The sequence below is a fragment of the Pipistrellus hanaki genome (genome assembly GCF_964339955.1).
Source record: "Pipistrellus hanaki genome assembly, chromosome: 2".
NCBI classification, from domain to species: Eukaryota; Metazoa; Chordata; class Mammalia; order Chiroptera; family Vespertilionidae; genus Pipistrellus; species Pipistrellus hanaki.
Window position 1 is genome coordinate 27027125 of NC_140504.1, and position 20768 is coordinate 27047892.

Below are 20768 nucleotides of genomic sequence, written 5' to 3' on the forward strand. Positions count from 1 at the left end.
ACATTACTAACTGGTTAATAATTGATCCACATTATTAGCCAGTTAATAATTAATCTGTATTACTAACTGGTTCATAGTTAATCTGCATTATTAACCAGTTACAATTTAATCTGTATTACTAACAATTAATATAAATATGCATTTTAATGATAACCCATATCATTAACTAGTTAATAGTTAATCTGAACTATTAATTAGTTAGAACTTAATCCACCCTTTTAAATGGTTTACAAAGAATTGCTGCAAACTTGGACCAGACTGCCTGACCTCCTATTCTTGCTTCTCCATTTAGGCTATTACATCTGGTAAATTCCTCATAAACCTTAGTTTCATCATCTGTAAATGGGCTAATAAAGGACTTATTTTATCAGATTCTTATGATGATTAAATAAGTTAATACAAATTATACATTTGAAAGGGCATTTAGCACAGAGTTATATTCAGTTAATTATAATCAGTTGAAAAAATGAACTCTCTCCTTAAAGAAAATATCTTCCAATCTTTAAAAAGCTAATCCATACCACTCGTTATATACCTTCAAAGTGATTGCACAGCTAAGAATCACAAAAGTAGAGTAACACTTCCTTAGCGAGACCTGAGTAAGTTATTTAGCACACATAGATTTGAGATCTCTTCTGCAAATCTGGGAACACACCAAAATATTTCATTTTGTATCCTACTATCTAGTCAATAATGTTAATCCTCAAGCTAATCTAGTAAGGTAGGGAGTAATATTATCCCCGTTTCCAGGTAGAAAACTGTGGCACAGAGTGGTAAAGTAATTTACTGAAGGCCACATGTTAGGAAGTGAGGGAACTAGGGTTGGAATCCAAGTCACAGGTTTTGGTGAGTAGATGTGGAAAATGAATGACTGAACTTTGAAAATTATTTGGTAGGTACAGCTTGAGATATGCTGAACAGGACAAGCAAGAACAAGTATTTGTTGGAAAATCAGACCCTAAGAAGTCAAGAGAGACATAGTACTGTAGATGTGAGACCCATCAACATTGAGATGGGTTGGAGGAAATGACTGAGAACACACAAAAGGGGAAAGCCTGGAAGACTATGAGCAGAAACTAGCTAAATTTCATGCATTAGGAGGATAAGGAAAGGGAAACCAGTAAATGAGATCAAGATTTACTTAGAGCAGCTGTTACAAACCTGTAGCCTTAGAGCGAAATTTGACTTGCAGATGTGTTTTGCAGAGCAGGCAATTTCCTTTTAAAATATGTGATTCGATATTAAAAATAGCAGAAGATATAGGCCTATAATACTATTCCTATGTGAGAATAAATTAGTTCAAACCTCTTGGGGAGGGGGGGGGGCAGCCACTTTCCAGTTGGTCAAGGTCCCATCCACTTCTTGGAATTTCAACTGCTGAGACCCCACCTGCTTCCGCCTGTGTGTTCCTGGCCTGGCTCTGGGATCTGTGTTTGTGACTCCTGCTTCAGAAAGATAGGAAAAGGTGAAAAGGAGATAGGAGAACTCAGGTATTTAATTCCAGAGAAAGATGATTTTCAAGGAAAATTAAGGATCATCACTGTCTCATGTGCTGCTTCAAAAGGAAAAGAAATAAAGAATAAGCAAAGACTATACGATTTAAAACTTGGTAATTTTTGAAAAAATATTCATTCAGTGGAAAGGAAAGGACATGCAGGTTGAGATTTAAAAATGAATGGAAAGTCAGAAAGTGAAAATAACACCCGCAATGTCTGTAGCTTGACAATGCAGGAAACAGAATCATTAACCCATTTCTTTCTCTGATCAGATAATGTTTAAAACATTTTTTGCTTCTTCAAGATTCACGATTCCTCCTGGTCATCAACCCGTACCATTTGTCTGTTGATGAATCTTACTCATTCATATATATATATATATATATATATATATATATATATATATATATATATTTGATTTTTTACAGAGAGGAACAGAGAGGGATAGAGAGAAACATCGATGAGAGAGAATCATCGATCAGCTGCCTCTTGCACACCCCCTCCTGGGGATGTGCCTACAACCAAGGTACATGCCCTTGACCAGAATTGAACCTGGGACCTTTCAGTCTGCAGGCCGATGCTCTATCCACTGAGCTGAACCGGTTTCGGCTATCTTACTCATTCTTGATCCCTCTCAGTTTAGAGGTCAGGTCCAATGTAATCAAGATAAGAATGATTCAAAATCCATGAGAGTTATTAATGTTAAAATAAAATAAAATGCTGCAACATTTCACTTTAAAAGAATATATATTAAGTGATTGTGCTGATAGGTATTTGGAGAAGTAACTTTTTCATTCAGTGCATTTTTCTACTGTGAAGTTTTAACTTGTCTCCTTTCTCATATATATATATATATATATATATATATATATATATATATATATATATATATTATGTATTCTAAGTCACAGTTTTTTGACACATTAGCATCTCTAAAATTAGGAGGATTCTCAAAACTGAGAGCAACATATAATTACCTTGTAACTTTCTAACATAGTCTGTTTTCCAGGAATGCATTGAAGGCAACTGTCTGTGACTGTATTACAAATGATTTCTGTCCCCTGGATCCTGAAGGAGATAGACTATGAAGGGAAAAATCAAATGAAATATGTGTATTAATTTTCAAATAGTTTGAAGTGGCTCGATTTTAAATGCCAGATTGATCATGATAGTCATTTCCAAGTTGGAATAGATGACTGCCTATTGGCTTCTGAGACAATAGTGATTCTGAGTTTAAGATATGTGTATTTGCTTTTTTTCTGTAATAAAAATGACAGGCCCAAGTAACGGGCAGAAAAAAATTCTCCTGCTATTTTAAGATGCTGTGGATCTCACTGTGTTCTTGTGCCATCATTAATCAATTGTCTGAAAATAGAGAAGGAAGGGAAGGAAGCCTGCAGACCACTTAATGCACCTCACTTTAGCACAGCAGCAAAGATACCGACTTCCTGGATGTCTGCCTTTGTGAGCGTCTCCACATAATTAATGTGTTTTGGAAGCTCTGTCTGAAACTTTTTCAATTCTGGAGGAAGAAGTTGTGTAATATCACTGAAATTGTGTATGTATTCCCACCAGGATGTGTGTCAGCTATTACCAGGAAATTACATTTCATTATACTATAGAAACTGACAGATGTCCACTGTATATTTCAACCGTGTGTTGCTAAATTTTAACTTTAAAAGAATGCAATATGATAGTGCTGACATGTTCATACGTAGATCATTTCTGTAGAGAATGTCTATAACTTAAACTACGTGATCATACCATCGGATTTACAGCTCTAGTGATCACATCATGATAAAAATTGTTTAACATTTTATGCTCTACAAAGCATTGACGTCTATTATCTTGTTCAAATGTGGAAAATTATTTAAGGGAAACAATGGCCTCCAGTTAAGTATTACACTACCATAGAAATAGTAAAGAAGCCAGTACAAGTTATAGTTTCTTAAAGTATTATTGCCAGCAATCCTCAATGATGTGTCTTTATTGTATCTAATGTGCTATTTTAATTTTTCACTATCTTGAATTTCTAAATGCTTTTTTTTATCTTCTGTACTAGAAAGTAAGGCAATTCTGGTTGAAAACAAAGAAAAGAGCTATACATTAGATGAAGAATGTTTTTTACAAATGCAATGTAAATATTTGCAAAAGCCACCCTTTGCAAAATGGCACATTTCCACCCACTTAGTATTCAAGTACATTATCCACCTGACAAGATAGTAAAATATCTCACTCACCTGTTCAGGGCTAATTTTTATCATTTGAATAATTTTATTAGTCCTTAGAAATGCCTTTTAAAACTTTTCAAAGAGTACTAATAACTTATTTAAGATTAATTACATGTCAGCTTTGAGGTCAAAGAGTTTGACTGGCTGTTAGTTATCTGAATTAAAATGCATCTGCTCTGAAAAGAAGGCATAGTATTAAAATTCTGTCCTCTTTACCGACCTTAAGTTCTTATTCATTTTAAAAAATGGACATAAACATTAACTCATGTCATTGACAACAACTAAATGAGAAGGAGATAGCACTACACATGCTGGTAAAGAAATTTGATACAGAAGCATATCTTCAAGGGAAGATGATTACCTCCTGAATTTATGTAACTTTGCTAACTGGACGACCAATCAGAGGTAGGCCACTTATGATAAGTCTTCTCTCTCTAAAATCCTCATGTTGGTGTCAAAGAGCATAACTTGAAATTTAGTTGAGCAAGAATCCTATATATTGGGTCGGCAACTAAGTAATTGCGGATTTTTTAAAGAAAATCAAAGACAATTTTTTCATGGAACTAAATAACTTTATTCTGTAATGTATTGCCCATTTTGATCAATGACCTTTTGCCATCTTTCAGGCAGCATCATAATCCCACGTTCAAAAAACTTCTGGTTTTTATTAGCAAAAAACTGAATCAGGTACGATTTGACATCATCATCAATATTGAAATTTTTACCATTCAAGGAGTTTTGTAAAGATCGAAACAAAAAGTAATCAGATGGTGCAAGGTCAGGACTATATGGTGGATGTGGCAAAACATCCCAACCAAGCTCCATTAATTTTTGCCGAGTGACCAAAGATGTGTGTGGCCTTGCATTGTCATGATGGAATACAACACCTTTTCGATTTGTCAATTCGGGCCGCTTTTCTTCAACTGCATTGTTTAATTTCGTTAGTTGTTCAATGTAGACATCAGAATTGATCGTTCGGTTGGGTGGTAAGAGTTCAAAGTAGACAATTCCTTTGTAATCCCACCAAACTGATAACAAAACCTTCTTTTGATGAATATCAGCTTTTGATGTTGTTTGAGTTGGTTCACCTGGCCTGCTCCACGATCTTTTCCGCTTGATATTGTTGAAAACAACCCATTTTTCATCGCCAGTTATCAGTCGTTTTAAAAATGGATCATTTTCATTACGTTTCTTTAGCAAATTGCAGCTGCTAATGCGTTGCGTTAACTGTGATTCTTTCAGTTCGTGAGGAACCCATGTATCGAGTTTTTGAACATAGCTAAGTTGTTTTAAGTGATTTTCAATGCATGTATGTGATACATGAAGCTTCTCTGCAATCTCACGTGTTGTACTGTGACAGTCTGAATTGATTATTGCTTTGATTAGGGCGTCATCAACTTCAACTGGACGACCAGAGCGTTTTTCATCTTTGAGTGAAAAAACACCAGAACGAAATTTGGCAAACCAATTTTGACACTGCCGTTCTTTTAAGGCTTCGTCACCATAAACAGCACATAACTTTTTATGAGCTTGCGATGCGTTTTCCCTTTGCGGAAATAAAAAAGCAAAATATGACGAAAATGTTCCTTTTGATTTTCCATTTTTCAACGAACGCCAAACGAAAACTACAAAACAGATCAAAAAACTTTTTTTACTGATTAACAGCTGAATAGCCAACTATCAAATAACAAAATGTGTTTTACATTTGTACTACGTCTGCAAACTAAAAATTCAACTGAAGCCATATATGTGTGAAACCCGCAATTACTTAGCTGCCGACCCAATAATTAAAGGCTAATATGCAAATAGACTGAATGGTATAACAACTGGTTGCTGTGATGCACATTGACAGAAGGGGGTGGGGGAGTGGGGCAGATGCTCAGTGGAGGAGCTGCCCCCTCGTGGTCAGTGTGCTCTCACAAGGGCTCATGGCTGGCAAATGCAGCAGTGGTGGAGGGAGCCTTTCCCACCTCCTCAGCAGTTGGTCATCCCCCCCTCTGAGGGCTCCCAGACTACAAGAGGGTGCAAGCCAGGCTGAGGGACACCCCCTCCCAAAGTGCATGAATTTCGTGCACCGGGCCTCCAGTTTGAGAATAAGAAAATAAATAAAAAATATATATCTGAATGGAAAATAGGGGGATTTTGAGAAGTACCAGATAAAAGTAAAGGGGAAGAGAAGAAAGGTCTAAAGAAGTCTGTTTTGGCTTTTAACTAATTCTGACTTAAATGTAGTTATAGATGCAGCAATAAAAAGAGAATAATAACATATATAGAAGAAAGAAAAATAGCAATAAAATTGTTTGAATCAAGATTACTTAAATTTACATTAATTCATTTTGAGTATGACCTCTGATGAATTATATTTTTCCTTTCATTTTTCTCCTTTCAAATTAGAAGAACAATTCCTATGTTGATGGATAATTGTGAAGATCAGGGTCACTATGTAAAAATAGCTACATAACTCTTTCTATGGCAGACCCTCAATAACTAGTAACTCTTATTAGGACAATTAATTTTCTAAAAATCCAGATATTGCTTTCTAAGAACTTTTAGTGTTTTTTGTTTGTTTAAGAACTTTTAGTTTTAATTTAAAAAAAATAAAGATAGTCTGGTGAGCTGTGCTATGTTAGCATGATTTTTCAAATCTCTGTGGTCATTTTCACTACCAATTTGGGGAAAATTAGTTTCTCTGTCTTTCCAAGGGTATATTTCTCTCATCATAGGTGCCCATCCTCACAGGTTGACTTATTTTCTTTCTTTTTTTTTTTAATATTTTTTATTTAGTTCAGAGAAGATGGGAGAGGGAAAAAAGAGATAGAAGCATCAATGATGAGAGAGAATCACTGACTGGCTGCCTCCTAAACAACCCCCACTGGGGATTGAGCTCACAACCCGGGCATGTGCCCTGACCTGGAATAGGACCTCCTGATTGGTAGGCTGATGCTTAACCACTGAACCACCTTGGTGTTGACTCCTTTTCTTTCTTCATAAAAAATGCTTTGGGGGAAATTATATTCCTCCTGGGGATTCTGTAACTTACTAGAGAGACTTTGCCAGTGAGCATTGCCAGCTTTCCCTTGGTCCTGGCACACAGAACAAGAACCAGTTTCCAAGGGAAAGCATTCAGTTACTCTGTATGCAAAGTAGTATTTTTACATAGCTCTGAATGTCACAGCCAAATGTAAAGCTGCCTGTTGCCTCAAGTGTGAAATTCATTCTCCTTTAAGTTTTGTGTTTCTTTGCAACTGCTGATGCTGGTATTTGGGGACTGACGGGCTGGGGAAGCACATATGACAGGGTTTAAAACGGTAATGACTGTGACCTATCCAGCTGTTACCGTGTCTCCTAGAAGAAGGTTTCTGTGGAAGCTACCCCTGGGCCAAAGCAGTAAGTCAAGGGAATTGGAATTATTTTTTTTTTGTCTTGTGTCATTTTATAATCTCTTCCAAGTTGTAGATTTTTCAATGTGTTGTCATCACTCATGTTTTGAGAGAGCCCATGTTTAAAATGATATGGTATCTTTTTTATCATTTGAACTCAAATGTATAATATGTTGGACACCCCATTTATTTCAGATTTCTTTATCTGAGCGCAGTCTGCTGAATGATTAGAGTTTGATTTTTAGGAAGAGAAGAAAGAACGTTAGGATGTTTATCTTTTATCACTTACAGAGTAATATCCTGGGGCCAATGTCCCAGTTGGTAATTGTCCATGAGGACTTAAAGATACTAACTAGTTTTCTAAATGCATTTGAGGTTGATTTCCATTCAAAGTGCCAGTTGAGGATAACAAGGCTACTAGAGAGTCTGCCTATTCATCATGATGCAATACAGTTTCCATCTGGGTCCAAGTGGCCATTGCCTGGATCTCTTTTCATCTTTCCACTGCTCTCCTGTAATGGCTGCTGCTCCTTTAAACTATCTGTTCTAATGCAGAGAGTCAACATGTCTCTGAGGTTAGACCCAGATAGCCCATTTAGGGAAAGCACCATATCAGAAATCTGGATTTTAAAATCCATTAATTGTTATAATTGTATGAAGTACTGAGAACTACATTGAGTGGTCAGATTATTATGATCTCTGAATGCAAAATCATCTGGCCACGCAGTATATATTTTATATTATATTTTATATATACTGCGTGGCCAGATGATTTTGCATTCAGAGATCATAATCTGGCCACTCAGTGTATATCTCACACAAGAATAGCAAAAATGAGAATAAGCACTATAACCTAGGACTGCAAAAGGAATGTAAAAAAGTATACTTTAGAGAGGGAAATTATTCACCATAATGTTGGGCAAGATTGTGTAGCTATTGCTGTGTAACACATTGCTTTAAAATGTAATGACACAAAACAACCGCTATTTATTATTTCTCAAGGATTCATGGATAGTTGGGCAGTTGTGCTGGTCTGGGCCATACAGTAGACTCCCTCATGTATCTGTGATCAGCTGGTAGGTCAGCTAGGGCTGTCTGGGCCAACGTGGCCTCTTAGGATTAATCTCAGAACTGGCACACCATCATTCTGCTGCAGACAAAGCAGTCACAAGACCATCCATGATGCAAGCGGTGAAGACATTAGCTTTGCCATTTGAAGAGAATCACATTGCAAAGTGCAGGGATATAGGGCTAGGAGAACTGGGAACATTTGTACAATATATGGACCATAATTGCTTTCTCAGATTATGAGGGCCAATATTGACACCCCTTTCCATACTAGATCTTACCAACTCTTTTATCCCATATCCCAGAAGTGAGATGTGAGACTTTGAATTACCTATAGCCCTCATTGAAGTTAGCATTTGACAAAAATAACTAGATAGCTCCATATTGTTTTGTGCTAGTTAATACACATTTCTTCACTTGGTTTATACATATATATTTCTCCATTAATTGGTCTTGATTTTTAAATTGGCCTCTTATGAAAGTGATTCTTCTTTCTCCATTTCCTTTCCACATAAATGTGTATGTATGTGTGTGTGTGTGTGTGTGTTTATATGTGTACACACACACACACACTTTTCCTCTGCCACTTCTGCCAGCATGCCAGCATCCTTGTTTTAATTTGGCCCTCTAAGGCACCATCTTCACTACTGATTATTCTAAAGGTCACTGCCTGAGGAAGAGGAGATGTTATCTGCCTCACTGGGGCCAAAGAGTTACTCTACAGAGGCTGGAGATGTTAATAAGAGACTTACACGCCCTTCGTGTGGTAGTTCTAATAGAAAATCTATGGGCTCAGCCATAGGGGGCTTAAAATCTGGTCCGTAATTTTGCACCTGGGGTAGCTGCATTTATAATCCTCTGTCGGCTACAGTGTTGTCATCCACAGTAAGAATTTAATGAGCACCAACAGGCCTAGTTATGTTCGGAACACAGAGGCAGCCCTATCCCCTGCCCAGCAAGCTGTTGCATGATTACAGGGTGCCTGGTGCGTACGAGGACCTGGGACCTCCCTATTTTCACTGACTTCATAAATCTACACACAGACCTCACTTTGGGGCTCGTATTATTAAGAGGAGACTACAGAGGAAAAAATAAACCCCATTTGGTCAAGTAAATGGCATGCCTGCTTCTGTAGCTACCCATGGTTTATTACTGCTCTGTGTTCTTTCCAGCAGTGATCAGAGGGGACCTCTAAGACATCTGAAACTGCTGAGGTCTCTTGGGCAGTTTCAGAATAATACAGATTATAAATATAATTCTCCCCATATCTTTAGGATTCCCTTCACCTTTGGAATATTATGTTGGTTGTGGGTTTGCCATATACATTCCTTTAGGAATATTTGCATGAAAACATGCTATTTGGATATGTGTCCCCTGGGAGAGCTTTTGTCTAGAATCTCGCCCTCCCATCCCAAAGTCAGAATCACCTGTTGTCCATGTCATAATCATTTCCACAGCCAAGCGAAGATTTGTGGACTGTAGGGAGGGACACACCATAGGAAGATAAACTTTTAAGAAACCTTTGTGATTTTGCTGAAACTTGCTTTGTTTGTTTGTTTGTTTGTTTTTAATCATTTTTGTCCATTGAAGATTCAAAGTTGGCTCTTCGAACTGCAATTCAAGTGTGTGAGCGTGGGGGAGTGTCCACATTAAAGTGGCATTTTATTGTACAACAGGTGCACACCTTTTATAGATATTACCTCTCTGCGTGCAACAGAAGTTACATATTAGAATCAGTAAAATATATGATCCCTTTTAGTTAATATTGTTTTTATTCTCCAAAGACATTTAAAATACGAGCTGCTACAGTCAGGCTTTGCTTTTTGTCTACTACCATTCTGAGGGGAAATTTTTTTTATAAGAAGTATCAAATATCACATGCGTGTGCAGTTAAACTACGGTTTCTATTTGGAATGCAGAAATGTGAGTATGCACCAAGGTTTGCCGAACCACCTGTACAATTTTATTTCAGCATTTTACAAAGTGTTTTACTGAAATATCTGTTAAAAATACAACTCCATGGGCCTTTGTCCGTTCTGCTGAGTCAGACTCGGAGAGTAGAGAGGTGGTGTCTCCATGTTAAGTTAATTACTTTGTTATTTCTTATGCTATTAAAGTTTGAGAAACACTGCTAAGTTTATCTCATGATTAAATTTGATTATTTTTTAAAATTGGAAAAATTATTTTTTATTGAATTTACTAGGGTGACATTGGTTAATAAAATTATACAGCTTTCAGGTGTACAAGTCTATAATACCTCATCTGTATATTGTACTGTGTGTTCACCTCCTACAGTCAAGTCCCCTTCCATCACCATGTATCCCCTCTTTACCCTCCTCTGTCTCCCTGCATCCCTTTTCTTCTGATGATCTCCATACTGGTGTCTGAGTCTATGAGTTTTGTTTTTTGATTAATCCCTTCTCTTTTTCCACCCTCATCTCCCCTCCTCTCTGACAGCTGTCAATCTGTTCTCTGTATCTATGAGTCTGTTTCTGTTTTGTCTGTTAGTTTATTTTTCATTATATTCCACATATGAGACAAATCATGTGGTATTTGTCTTTCTCTGACTGGCTTATCTCACTTAGCATAACGCTGCTACAAAAGGTAAGATTTCCTTCTTTTTTTTTTACTGCCAAGTAGTATTTCATTGTTCAAATATACCACAGTTTTTTATCCACTCATCTACTGAAGGTCACTGGGGCTGCTTCCAAATCTTGACTTTGATAAATAATGCTGCAATAAACATAGAAATGCATATATTCTTTCGATTCAGTTTTTTGGGTTTCTTAGGTTCTATTCCCAGAAGTGGAATCTCCTGGCATTTCTCTGATGATTGGTGACATTGAACATCTTTTTTATATGTCTATTGGCCATTTGCATGTCCTCTTAGGAGAATTATCCATTCAGGTCCTTTGTCCATTTTTTTAATTGGATTCTTTGTTTCTATTTTGTTTTGAGTTTTATAAGTTTTTATAAATTTTGGATATTAATCCCTTATCAGATGTATCAGTGAATTCTTTCTCGCATTCAGTGGGTTGTCTTTCCATTTTGTTGATGGTTTTCTTTGCTCTAAAAAGCTTTCTAATTTTATTTAGTCTCATTTGTTTATTTTTCTTTTGTTTTCCTTGCCCAAAGAGATATATTGGCAAAACATTTTAACAAGAGAAGTCTGAGATTTTACTGCTTATGTTTTCTTCTAGGATTTTTATGGTCTTACATTTAAGTATTTAAGCCATTTTGAGTTTATTCTTGTGTATGGCATAAGAAGGTGGTCTATTTCTTTCTCTTTTCTCCCATATACCTGTCCAATTTTCCCAGCATCAATTATTGAATAGACTATCTTTACCCCATTCTATGTTCTTTATCAAACAATAATTGACCATAAAGCTGTGGGTTTATTTCTCGGTTCTTTATTCTGTTCCATTTATCTATATGTCTTTATCATTCTGTTTTGATTACTATACCTTTATAGTATAGTTTGATATGAAGTAGCATGATTCCTCCAACTTTGTTCTTCTTTTTTGAGATTTCTGTGGCTATTTGGTGTCTTTTGTGGTTCCATATAAATTTTTGAAATATTTATTCTAGTTTTTTGAAATACACATTGAATCCATAGGTTGTGTTGGGTAATATGGATATTTTAATAATGTTAATTCTTCCTATCCATGAACACAGAAATTCTTCCATTTATTTGTATCTTCTTCAAGTTTTTTCTTCAGTGTCTTATATTTTTCAAGTACGGGTTTTTTACATTTGTACTTAAATTTATCCTTAGGTATTTTTATGCAGTTATAAATGGGATTGTTTCCTTATTTTCCCTTTTTGAATTGCAACTGCTTTCTGGATATTTAGCTTGTATCCTGCAGGTGAGAGTGGGGCCAGGGCTGGCAGCAGGTGCAAGCAACTGGTGGGATCATGTTGCATGGTAGCAAAGAATTTTCAGTAACCATCAGAGGCAGACTTTACTGAATTCATTTATCAGGTCTAGTAGTTTTTTTGGTGGACTATTTAGGTTCTCTATAAACAGTATCATGTCATATATATATATATATATATATATATATATATATATATATAGAGAGAGAGAGAGAGAGAGAGAGAGAGAGAGAGAGAGAGAGATCCTAACATACAAATAGACCAAATGGAATAACCAAACAACCAGTTGCTATGATGTGCACTGACCACCAGTGGGCATGTGTGGAACATGGCAGGAGTCAGCAGCAGACAGCAGAGCATGGAACATGGCAGGTATCAGCCACAGCGGGATGGTGGAGCAGGAGTGTGAGGGCTCCACACCAAGGCCAGTCACTGTCATCAGGTGAGCCTCTAATGGTTACTGAAAATTCTTTTCTCCCATGCACTGTGGTTCCACCAGGTGCTTGCACCTGCTGCCAGCACTGGCCCCACTCTAACCTGCTGCCAGCGCCTGGCACTCCAATTGTTTGATGCTGTCAGTGGGTGCAAGCAGTGGCTGCTGGCCCCAATTGTCCCGCAGGGCTTTTCTACTTCCCCCTGCCCTTGAAGGGCTATCAGGGCCAGCAGCCACCTCTCATACCTGCTGCCAGCGACAGTCCCACTTGCACCCACTGCTGGTGGTGGCCCTGTTTGCACATGCAGCCGGTAACAGAACCACCAGTGCTGATCATTCGACATCATCAGCAGATGCAAGTGGCAGCTACAGGACCCAATCACCACTGAGGGCTTCTCCATCTCCTCCTGATCCTGAGGGTCAATCAGGGAAGCAGCTGCCACTTGTACCAGCTGATGGTGCCATCCCCGCTCACATTCTGCTGCTGTGCTGGCCCCAATTGCTGCGCACCATCAGCGCACAAAAGCAGCAGCAGCAGCAGGAGTGGGGCTGCTGGCAGACAGGGGATGGGAACCGCAGTGGGAGGGATCAGGAGGGGGCATGGAGAATGGGCTGAGACCACCCCTGTGCTCACTGCAGCCCAAAGTTCCTTTCAAGGTGCACGAATTTGTGCACTGGGCTCCTACTCTGCAAATAATGATGGTTTCACTTCTTTTCTACTCTGAATGCTTTCTATTTTGTGTCTAATTGCTGTGGCCAGAACTTCTAGTATTACCCTAGTACTACCGTGTTTCCCCGAAAATAAGACCTAGCGCATAGAAAGATAAGACATCCCCTGAAAATAAGATTTAGCGCAACTTTGGGAGAAAAAAATTAATATAAGACACTGTCTTATTTTCGGGGAAACAGGGTATGTTGAATAAGAGTGGATAGAGTGGACATCCCTGCCTTATTTTTAACTTTAAGAGAAATGCTTTTAATTTTTGCCCATTGAATATGATGTTGGCTGTGGGTTTGAAATATATGGCCTTTATTACATTCAGGTATGTTCCCTCTATTCCCACTTTACTGAGAGTTTATCATAAATGGGTGCTGGGTTTTATGAAATGCTTTTTCTGCGTTTATTGATGTGATCATGCGATTTTTATCCTTCCTTTTCTTTATGTAAAATATCACATTTATTGACTTGCTGCTAGGTACCAACTTTGCATCTTCTGGATAAATCCCACTTGATCATGGTGTATGACCTTTTTAATGGATTGCTGGACCCACTTTGCTAACATTTTGTTGCGTATTTTAGCATCTATGTTCATCAGGGATATTGGCCTAAAATTTTATTTTTTTGTAGTGTCTTTATCTGGTTTTGCAATTAGGATAATTCTGACCTCCTAAAATGAGCTTGTGAGTATTGAAAATCTTCCCTCTTCTTGATTTTTTTGGAATAGTTTGAGAAGGACAGGTGTTAGTTCCTAGACTGTTTGGTAAAATTCACCTATGAAGCCATCTGGTCCAAGACTTCTGTTTGTTGGAAGTTTTTTATTATTGCTTCAATGTCATTCTTTGTAATCTGTTTGTTCAGATTATCTCATTCTTCATGATTTGTTTTTGACAGATTGTATATTATTGGAATTTATCAATTTTATCTAAATTGTCTAATTTGCTAGCATTTGTTTGTTAATAGTATTTTCTTACAACCACTGCAAGGTTTTTTAGAATGAGTAAACTGACTCTACACTGTATTTGGAAAAGTAAAGATCTAAGAATAAATAAGACAATCTTGAATGAGAACAGAGCTGGAGAACTGTCATAACTATAACAGATAAAACTGTATCAAGATAATGTAGTATTTGGCTCAGATATAGGTAAATAGACCAATGGTACATAATAAAAATAACCTCTAATACAGAATCAATTGATTTATGACAAAGATCATCCCACAGTGCTGTGGGTATAAAATGGTCTTTTCAATAAATGATACTGGGTCTTTTGAATATTTATATAGAGGGGGAAAATTTCACTCAAACCTCACACAACACACACAAATTAAAACGTTTTAAATCAAAGCATACAAAGATATGCATCTTTTTCTAAAAACATGGTATTTTTTTTTTCAGAGGTTACATTTTTATTTGTTCATTTGTTTTTGCTTTTTAGCTATATGGAAAGTCACAGATAAAGTATGTCTGATCACAGTAATTTTATTTAATCTAAGGGTTTTGGCAAAACCCTCTTGTCCATTTTATTGCATGGCTCTTATTCTTATCATCCTTGCTTTAATGATTCTGTTTTATGGGTTTTTCCTTTTTGTACTAAGTTATTTTAAATCCTTTTTTAGAACTAGACATTGACTAAATCAATGAAGCGAGTTAAGCTTCTTTTGAAATTTGGAAGCCTGATTGAATTGTCAAAAAGAGTGATAGCTCATATAGGAATCCCAGTAATGGAGCTTTGATAAAATTATAACTGTCCAGCACCATATTGCTGATACATATTATGCACAGAAATATTACATGGAATGTTCTTTAAATGTTAACATATGTGTCAGTATTAAAAATAAGTAGCATTTTCATGGAGAAAGAATTTACTTTTTATAAACTGCCTGTAATATATGCTTAGGGGGAAAAATAGATCATTTGTTCCTCTTAATCGTCATATGGGAGGAATATGTAGGGAGCAGGAATAACTAGTTTGAAGACAGGAAGTGTAATACCGATAAGTCTTTCAAATTCTGTTAATGAGTAAGAAAGAGCACAGGCTTTAGAGCTACCAAATGAACCTGCATAGGAATCCCAGCACTGCCATTCATGACTGTGTAGTCCATGGACAAGGCACTTGACTTTTTTTAGACCTCAATGTCTTTTTATTTATAGTGGGAATAATAATACCTAGCTCCTATAAGCTTGGCTTCATAAATGGCTGAATGTATGCATAAGACTCATTTTGTTGCAGAGTGTAGTATTTCTAAATCTTAATATCCATCCTTTGAAAACTTGATCTTGAGATTTAGAAAAGAATAAAATCCGTACCCTTATATAAAACCAGCTGGCAGAATACAGACGAGGTCAACTAGGAGAGCAGGTTAAAAACCCCAGGGACGTGGGGAACATAAGAAATTCTGAAGAGTGTGTGTAGCCCAAGAATTGCCATGAGGACCTGGGGAGTGGTAACCTCTGAAACCGTAGATGCTGTTGCTGTACTGTGAAGCCCTACAGCACAGGCAGGCGCTCTGAGATCTCAGTCCACCCACCCACGTGGCAGTAAAGTGCAGCACGTGTCTCCCCCATCCCCCCATCAGAGAAATCGCTCCATCCTCCAAGTAACATTTTCATGACCTCTAGTCTCCATTTGGGGAGATCGTTTTAGACCTCCAATCTTATCTTTTTCTAGGTTAAGATACTTTCCTGCATTCGAGTAAATCTCTGTCATAGCATACTTCCTAGAGAGGTTTCTGTTTGTTTGTTTTTTGTTGTTGTTGTTTTGTTTGTATTTTTGCATTTGTTTTTGTTTTTGTCTGATTCAGAATGCCCAGAGGGAACCTTTGAACCAAAATGTAAGCTCAGCCCTAATCTGTTTGGCTCAGTGGATAGAGCATCGGCCTGCGAACTGAAAGTTCCCAGGTTTGATTCCAGACAAGGGCATGTACTTTGGTTGCGGGCACATCCCCAGTAGGAGGTGCACAGGAGGAGGTTGATCAATGTTTCTCTCTCATTGATGTTTCTATCTCTCTATCCCTCTCCCTTGCTCTCTGTAAAAAAACAATAAAATATATTTCAAACAAACAAACAAAATGTAAGCTCAGGAGCCAAAACCAGAATTGGGATGGATGCCTGTGATGGTGTGAGAAGTCTGCTCATGTTTAGGAAAATGGATGGGGACAGTTTGTGGGAAAATTAATGTTTCTGTTTTTCCCACATTAATCTGGTTGGTAATGTGTCCAGGTCCCATCATTTTGGGGCAAAGGCCGATTTTGTCAGCAAATTGGAACTGATCCCAATGGTACATGAACTTTCTAGGTCTTTGTTTTCCTTTGTTGACATATCTATTGGCATTTGCAATGGTTTTATTTGACTATTTTCATTGTTTGGGTTATCAGAAGCACCATATCAATGTGCAAACAGGGGAGCATTTTCAATATTTAGGACATTCTTTCCCCTTCCCCTCAGGAATCTGCCATTTCTGCTGATAAGATATAGTATTTTGTTGTAGGAATGGGAATGAAATAACATATCTCCTTCACTTTGACAGGACCTTGTTCTCCAAAGAATCCTCTACTCCTTGTATTATAGTGGAGTTATATACATTGCAAAGTACAGATTAGTAGCCAACCAGATACAGCTAAGACTTAATACCATCTTAAAGTCTCACTATAGAAAGAAAAGTTCTGAGTAGATACTTCAAAGAACTAATCTAGAGAAGTTCAATTTTACTTGCTTTTGAAGAGCGTATAGGCATGCAAATATCTAAAATTAAACAATGCTAGAGAAAAAATAAATTCACTTTTCAAAAATGATTACAGTCTAGATGTGAATTTGCTATCACACAGTAATCTGCTAAGTTGAAGCAGGGTTATTTTGGATTGAATTTGTTACATAGCTCATGCATGAAATGATCTGTTGCTCGCTCTTATGAAGTTGTTTTCATACTATGAAACAGCAGAGGGAAAATGTATTCTCTCAGAGGCATTGTAAGAATATTGAAAGCTCTGACTGATGTGTTTTGTAGAGGTATATGACTACAACTTGTCATTTAGACTTTAGGGGCCAATCATTGTTAAGCCAAGGTTGCAGATGCTTAGCTTTCAAGATGATCTCTGGGTGTATAATGATTCAGAAACTCAACTCTGACAGCATGAAACTGTCACTCATGGGGTGACACTGCCACCGTGTGGTTGTAAAGATCCCTTTCAATTTTTTAAAAACAACTAAAAATGGTCTCTTAGCAAAAGGAAATTAAAATAATCTAAGCATTGTCTCTGTCTTTCTTGTTTGTTTGTCCTCTGTTAGAATTCAACAGATAGCCAATGGGTTTTTAACAGGGAGCTGAACAGGGAATAGCAACCTAGAGGTAGCAGTACAGGTACTTAATTTAATAATTCTGCATAACTTGTCAGAGATTCAACTCCTGCCCAAGCAAATGCCATCCAGATGCTCACTAAGAGATACTACCTTCACTCACTTTTTCTGTAAAAATCTGGCATCTACAGTATCCAGAATTACCTAAGAAATTCTCTATGCATATATAGAGGCAAGCGAATATCAAATTGAAGCCCCGTGGTCGTCAAACTGCAGCTCATGAGCCACATGCAGATCTTTAGCCCCTCAAGTGTGGCTCTTCCACAAAATACTACGGCCTGGGCAAGTCTATTTTGAAGAAGTGGCGTTAGAAGAAGTTGAAGTTTAAAAAATTTGGCTCTCAAAAGAAATTCCAATCGTTGTACTGTTGATATTTGGCTCTGTTGACTAATGAGTTTGCTGACCATTGCCCCAGACCAACAGCATCAGCATCCCCTGGGAACTTGTTACAAATGCAAATTATTTGGCTCCATCCATGTACTGAATCAAATCCTCTGGAAGGGGGGCTCAGATATCTATGTTTTAACCAGCTCTCTAGGTGGTTCAGATCCTTGCTAAAGTTTGAGAACCACTGCTATGGACAGTCGCACCTGTCCTGGTATCAATTACTGTTAGACAGAGCTAAATTTAGCAAGGCCTGTTTCAGAATTCTGAAAAAAAATTTCAAAAGAAAATGGAAAGGGTTCCAGGACTTCCTAAGAATGTGGCATTCCAGCACCCTGGAGCCCTCCCCGAGAAGAAAGACATGATCATCTGTGAGGGGTCCAGTTCCCATCAGCTGGTGTGTCTGCACTTCCTTTTCTCTTGCACTTTGCCTGAAGGAGATGCTGTAATCAATAAGGAAGAGCTTTCAGCCTTTGGAGCATACAGGAGCATCGGTCTATCAGTGGATGTTATATAAAGGCCACTTTTTTCAGTTCAGGCATTAAAAACATAATTTTTAAGAAGGGAAGCTAAACATTTGAAAGCTCCCCACACTCTAAGCCAGGGGTCCTCAAACTTTTTAAAGTGGGGGCCAGATCACGGTCCCTCAGAGAGCTGGAGGGCCGGACTATATGAACTACTAATTCCTACTGTAACACCTCGGCTGCGCTCACTGCCCAAAAAACCTGGCGGGCCGGATCAGACTCCTCTGCGGGCCGCATGTGGCCCGCGGGCCGTAGTTTGAAGACCCCTGCTCTAAGCGATGTTAAGGACTATTGGGATGGCCTGAGGATTCTCTGCTGTCACAGAGGCTAACCATGGAGCTGCCCAACTCCACTGACTGTGGCCATGCAGGAGAGATGGTCACAGGCTGCCAGGATGTCTGATTATTATATTTTCAAGACAGCCAGATATCAGAATGTTTATGTGAAATATTCCAATTTTTAAATGTAGATTTAATTTTAAGCGCATGTTTAGTTTAAAAAATAAAACCTATCTACGTGTTTGACTCAATCTACTAGACCTCTGGATTCTGATCTCTGGGACAAAGAAAATTGTGGGTTCACCTCAGCACAAGCTATGTCTTGTATTTAAGTGACTTGTTTTCATGTGTTTTCATCTCTATATGTGTAAATACATATATAAATAGCATGGACATTCAATGTTCTTATACACAGGAAAAAATTCTATTCAACAATGAAGTAGCTTCGAACAGAGTAAAGGTAAAGACTACATCAAACTAAAAAGCTTCTGCACGGCAAAAGAAACCATCGACAAAATGAAAAGGAAACCCACGATATGGGAGAACATATTTTCCAATGATACATCTGGTAAAGGATTAATTTCCAAAATATATAAAAAAGACAAACAATCCAATTTAAAAATTGACAAAGGACCTGAACAGGCACTTCTCTAAAAAGGACATACAGATGGCCAATAGGTACATGAAAAAATGCTCAATGTCACTAATCATCATAGAGATGCAAATTAAAACCACAATGAGATATCACCTCACACCTGCCATCAACAAATAACAAAGTAAACCAACAAACAACAAGTGCTGGCAACACTTTTCTCCACTTGGCAACAAGTGGAGAAAAGGGAACCTATTGCACTGTAATGGGAATGTGGACTGGTGCAGCCACTGAGGAAAACAGTATGGAGCTTTCTCAAAAAATTAAGAATAGAACTGCCTTTTGACGCAGCCATCCTACTTCTGGGAATGTATCCTAAGAATCCCGAAACATGAATAAGAAAGAATATATGCACTCCTATGTTCACATACATGCACTCCTGTGTTCACAGTGAATATATGCACTCCTATGTTCACAGTGTTGTTCATATATGCACTCTTATGTTCACATAGCAGTGTTGTTTACAATAGCCAAGATCTTGAAAAAGCCTAAGTGCCCATCTGTAGATTATAGGTAGAAATGGTGTGGTGCATTTATACAATGCCATAAAAAAGACAGAACTCTTGCCTTACCTTTTGTTACAGCATGAATGGACCTGGAGATTATTATGTTAAGTGAAATAAGCCAGTCATAGAAATACAAATATCATATGATCTCACTTATATGTGGAATCCAATGAATAAAATGAACTGATGAACAAAATAGAACCAGAGGCATTGATACAAGGAACAGACAACTGTCAGAGGAGAGGGAACTTGGGGGAACTGGATGAAAGAAAGTGGAGAGATTATCCCAAAGAACAAACATTGAGTGTCCAGATTGTTATGATCTCTGAACGCATAATAATCTGGCCACTCAGAGTGTGTGTGTATTAGAGGCCCAGTGCATGAATTCATGCATGGGTGGTGGGGTCCGGCCATCATGGCCAGGGGGAGAGGACATAGGCAGTTTGCCGGCCTGCCTACTGGTCTAACTCCTGGTTGAGGGGACAATTTGCATATTAGCCTTTTATTATATAGTATATACATTGAATGGTCATATTATTATGCATTCAGAGATCATAATAATCTGGCCACTCAGTGTATATGTACATCCCATAAACAGAGACAACAGTAAGGGGATAACAAGGGGTGGGGGAGGGTAAGGAACTTGGAAGTAAAATGGGAACATCTGTAATAGTGTCAACATTAAAACAAAAAAAGAATCTATAAGATTCAGAATTCAAATAGTTCATTCCTAAAGAACCATGCGTCGAGAAGAAAATTTAGGTGACATATGCTTTCCAGTATTTTTACTATATTTTTATTGTTGACAGTATTACAGATGTATCCCATTCCCCCCATCTCTCCCCTACTCACAATCCCTACCCACCCC

General features: G+C 37.7%; 1 pseudogene across 1 annotated transcript in view; it reads left to right on the plus strand.

Annotated features, from left to right (window-relative positions):
- The first annotated feature begins 7038 nt into the window (after positions 1–7038).
- The window catches only part of LOC311617507 (small RNA 2'-O-methyltransferase-like), a 182043-nt pseudogene continuing 168313 nt past the window's right edge, over positions 7039–20768 (plus strand). The window contains exon 1 of the transcript in view: positions 7039–7114. The product of the transcript in view is annotated as a small RNA 2'-O-methyltransferase-like (transcript). The remainder of the gene's footprint in view (positions 7115–20768) is intronic.